At 44.7% G+C, this 5,087-nt stretch overlaps 1 pseudogene; it reads left to right on the forward strand.

Annotated features, from left to right (window-relative positions):
• The first annotated feature begins 1,033 nt into the window (after positions 1 to 1,033).
• LOC119350560 lies at positions 1,034 to 2,283 on the forward strand (annotated as a pseudogene).
• Positions 2,284 to 5,087: the final 2,804 nt, after the last annotated feature.

The raw sequence follows: 5,087 nt of genomic DNA on the forward strand, positions 1-5,087 counted from the left end.
CTCGTAGGAGCTGAACATGCATACTCTCCTATCGAAAAACATTGCCTTGCACTGGTGTTCGCTGTCAAGAAGCTACGGCACTACATGATAGCACATCGGGTCACCCTCATCTCCAAAGTTCACCCACTTAAATATCTCATGACAAGACCAATGCTTACAGGAAGATTGGCAAGATGGGGCCATCATCCTTACTGAGTTCGACATTGTGTATGCGCCGCAGAAGGCCATTAGAGGGCAAGCGATGGCGGATTTCCTAGCAGCACATCATACATATTTCTACAGTAAATAAAATATTTCCATGGATGGGATTGCACGTAGTCCATTCCACCTTTATCTATCTAGGTTATCCTTCTTTCTTAACAAAGCAGAATGTGATGATCGATCCCTCTATTATGGGATTTATGTTTATACCAAAGCCTCTACTTTAGATATTTACGCTGATGAAGGAAAGCCTTGTTAAAGACTACGACTTTGGACTTCCTTTTTCGTACTCTTCTTTCATCCTCCTTACCAGAACGCTTTTCCTGGTTCAGAAGAATAAGATACTTAAATTGTGGCTTACATATGGAAAATGCCTTCGTCTTGAAGCTACCAATGCAAATCACGGTGAAATCATTGTCAATTAATTGTTAGATTCCCCATATCACCCATAGCCACCCAAATCTTTTTTTTGCCTCAAACTCTGCTGCCCTATCACTCCTCGATAAGTGTACTTACTCAGGTTGTGCACTTGGCTGAGCGAGATCTTCCCCTTTGGCATGAGAACCGCCTACCTACACTAACGTAACTAATGCAGATGGCGGAAGTTAGTAGTTCTCCTATGCCAACATGAACACAAACGAAATCGTCGAATTTCGTATAGAAAGAAAAGGAACCACTTCTATTCTCTTTTCTTAAGTATAAGAGGGATAAGTACTTATTCCTGGCCGGCGGTATCATTGCTGCTCCCCGCCTAATGCGGATCATTGTGCAATGCTTATGTGAAATCTCAATCCAAAACTTATTCGTTTCGTTGGAAAAACCAACACCGATCTAAAACTAAGTCTTCCTTTCAAAAGTGAGCGAGCAGAGCTGAAAAAGATGGAGTTACCTGGAGATGAGATTTCTTTCTACGGATATGAAGGATAGAAATATGCTATTTGCTGCTATTACAACGAATCAACCAATTCGTAGTAAGTGTTCCCGTCTTCCCGATCTACATGATTTTTTCCCAACCAACATCTCTCAGAACTTTGCTATAACGCCAAACTTGGATATAACGCCAACGCCTGAGCGAATTGCCGGCGTCACAATAGTTTTACAAATAGAAGAGTATTTGGGCCAAAATGAGTCCGAACAGGGAGCAGTCAATTTAGCTAGAACAGTATTGGGAGCCCGCCACCGAAATGGCGAAACTTGGCAGGGCATATTAGAGGATATTCGGGCGGGTGGTGGTATGGATAATTTTATCCAGAATCTGCCTGGTGCCTACCCGGAAACCCCATTGGATCAATTTGCCATTATCCCAATAATTGATCTTCATGTGGGCAACTTTTATTTATCATTTACAAATGAAGTCTTGTATATGCTGCTCACTGTCGTTTTGGTCGTTTTTCTTTTTTTTGTTGTTACGAAAAAGGGAGGTGGAAAGTCAGTGCCAAATGCATGGCAATCCTTGGTCGAGCTTATTTATGATTTCGTGCTGAACCTGGTAAACGAACAAATAGGTGGTCTTTCCGGAAATGTGAAACAAAAGTTTTTCCCTCGCATCTCGGTCACTTTTACTTTTTCGTTATTTCGTAATCCCCAGAGTATGATACCCTTTAGCTTCACAGTGACAAGTCATTTTCTCATTAATTTGGCTCTTTCATTTTCCATTTTTATAGGCATTACGATCGTTGGATTTCAAAGACATGGGCTTCATTTTTTAGCTTCTTATTACCTGCGGGAGTCCCACTGCCGTTAGCACCTTTCTTAGTACTCCTTGAGCTAATCTCTTATTGTTTTCGTGCATTAAGCTTAGGAATACGTTTATTTGCTAATATGATGGCCGGTCATAGTTTAGTAAAGATTTTAAGTGGGTTTGCTTGGACTATGCTATTTCTGAATAATATTTTCTATTTCATAGGAGATCTTGGTCCCTTATTTATAGTTCTAGCATTAACCGGTCTGGAATTAGGTGTAGCTATATCACAAGCTCATGTTTCTACGATCTCAATTTGTATTTACTTGAATGATGCTACAAATCTCCATCAAAATGAGTCATTTCATAATTCAATAAAAACAAGGAGCCGAAGATTCTAGGGGGCTACAGCTGTGCTTTTGCAGCACTGAACATGGTTCCGGGTACTCAAGATATTGTGTTTGGAGAGGTGTAGATAGATAGGACGTAGTCTTGCTCGATCAGGACCCACAAGCAAGGGCTTGCGCTTCCCGCGCGAAAGAAAGCAAAATATACGGATTGAGATAATAACGGACTTGAAGCTTCTCAATTGATCCCAAGATACTATACTGGTTTATTTGGTTATCTGAACTTGGTTGACAGTACCTGGATTCTCCTTTTCTGATTGACTTGCGACATTGGAAAGTCAAGATGGTACCCGGCCTATCGACATTGGCGACATTGGGAAGTCAAGATATTGGGTTTGTTTTACAAAGAAAGGTGAAAGCCGAAAGCCTTACGCATTGCTTTAAGAAAGTGAAGAGATGGGCGCCCTATTCTCTGTGGTCTGTGACGTTCTGTCAGCTATTGCCCGTGCTCAGTTCCAGATTTCTTCCATCAGTAGTCGGTATCTTCCATTTCCAATGCTAGTGAACATCACTTCTTCTAATATGCAATTCCCGAATTGGAACAGACTTGAAACCCTTCTTTTCCTAGCATTTCAGCCCAGGCGGCTTCCCTCTATATTAATAAGTTCTTTCGAGCAATCACTGATGTAGGTAGGGCTGGTGCAAGAAGAGATTGTCTTATGCCAGAAAAGAGGTGCTCCATGTCGAAGGCAGAAAAGACGTGCTTATCAAATCGGTGGTCCAAGCTCTACCAACCCGGGACTCTAACAACACTGGTCTATAGGGCTTAAGCTAGGGAAGGGGTATAGAATGGTACTTTCCATTTCTCAGGAATCCATAGAGAGAAGATCCTCCAGCTGCGGGTACAAGGCAGTTACACTTATTTCAGCAAAAACTATTAGGAATGATGCTGATGGCAGATGCTTGCACTATTCACTTAAGGCTGGGTTGGCTTCTCAGTTAAGAAGAAGCAAACAGTTTGGCCTGATTGAAAACTAGCGTTTCTTGTCCTTGCATCTTGCGAAAAAACGGAGTAAAAAAGAACAAGAGCATGAGTTGGGTCTGTGATTCCTGTTCGAGAAGCGGTTCCAACATCTGCCTTCAGGGTCTTGGTTAGCCGGAACTAGAAATGCCGGGACTATGGGGAAGGGTCCCTCGGGCGAGATGGCTAAGCGTGTGCGACGAATTCTGTCTATCTGAAGATCTGAGAAAGGCGCTGATTACAGCTCTGTCCTTGGATGGACCATAGGCCTGATGCTAGGAGAGTGTAGTTCGAGCATTCTATTGTGTGCTCGGTCCGTGATACGCAAAGCAATCTCCTGTTTACTATTGATCTACTTCCCTCTAGCATCACTCATCCTTACGGCACTAGTCCATCCATCCCTCGACCGAAGAGAGTCTTCCTCCTCACGGAACTAGGGTTTGGTTTCATAGACAAGACTTTCGAGCGCGACGTTGCGCACATCCTCTTGCTTGGTATCTTTTCTAGTGTACATCACATTCATTTTCCTTTCCATTCATTTTCCTTTCATGTAGATATGATAATCTTCGTGGCATCAACCTCATATAGGAGCTGCCAGTAGTACTTTCGCGGGATTTTAAAGCAGGCAAACTTATGATGCGAGTCTAGTTAGAATAGAACCAGTGCACTCTGAAATCTGAACCAACCAATACGCTTCGCTTTCCTCTGCTCGTATGGAGAAACTTCCTCCATGTTGCCATCGAGCGCGGCCATGAATCCATAGTCCAATATATTGTCGGCAGCCCGTTCGCCGGCGGAGTGGTGAATGAGCAAGACAATAACGGGAATACGCCGCTGCACGCGGCCGTGATTGCTGGGAAGCCAAAGCTTGCAATCCTGCAGTGCGAGTTCCTTGAGTTGAACATTGCTAACAACGAAGGGAGAACACCATTTGACCTCGTGTCCGACATTACCGGCTTTTTACCCATGGTAAAACTACATATACACTGCATTAACGGAGCATGTCAAATCAAAAAGTTTATTCTTGTCAAGATTGCTGGATTGGTATCAATTCAAACCTAGCACATACTTCTTGCTACCTGCTTTGTTGTTTCAGGTCGGTTTTGTACTCAAGCTGTCAGCCCGGGAAGCTTGGGTCGGGACGCTACGCCAAGACCGCGTACTCCCATGGAGGGGAAGAGCGATGAAGGAATGGGCTGAGAAATTGTCCAAGAACCTAGGAATTGTGGCGGTGCTCATCGCCACCATAGCCTTGACGTCCATGTTCAACGTGCCAGGCGGATACGACTCCAAGGGCATGCCAAACCTCGGAGAAACGCGCCCTCACAACACCTTTCTGGTGCTCGACACCACGGCGGTGGCTTCCTCAATGATCGCCACCATGCTCCTTGTCTATGGGAGGGGAGCGTCGGCGCAGTCGAGTGTGGAGTGGATATGCTTGGCCCTCATCTTCCTCTGGTGCGCGCTCATGAGCATGATCCTGTCTTTCATGGCCGCCATCATCCCAGGGATGGGCAAGGGTAACTTTGTGAAAAAGATCATGTGGTGCATCTGGGTGCTGCCCTTCTTCTCCCTGGTCGCGCTTAGCTTTGTGTGGGCAGCACCAGCGCCGACCATTGCCAGCGTGAGACTCCTTTACCGTGCCCGAACCAGAGAAGATAGCGTGCGCATGACAAGGCACATCGGGCGACGTTTCCCCCTGTTGGACTTCTATCTCTTTGCTCTCTACTTGTTCTGGTTCTTGAATGCAGGTGCTTTTGCTCTTACTTTGCATGTCATCGCCACAGTCTGATTGTGACTGGAAGATCATACTCCCTTTGATTTTATAATAATGTAA

Source organism: Triticum dicoccoides, chromosome 1B, assembly GCF_002162155.2.
Source record: "Triticum dicoccoides isolate Atlit2015 ecotype Zavitan chromosome 1B, WEW_v2.0, whole genome shotgun sequence".
NCBI lineage: Eukaryota > Viridiplantae > Streptophyta > Magnoliopsida > Poales > Poaceae > Triticum > Triticum dicoccoides.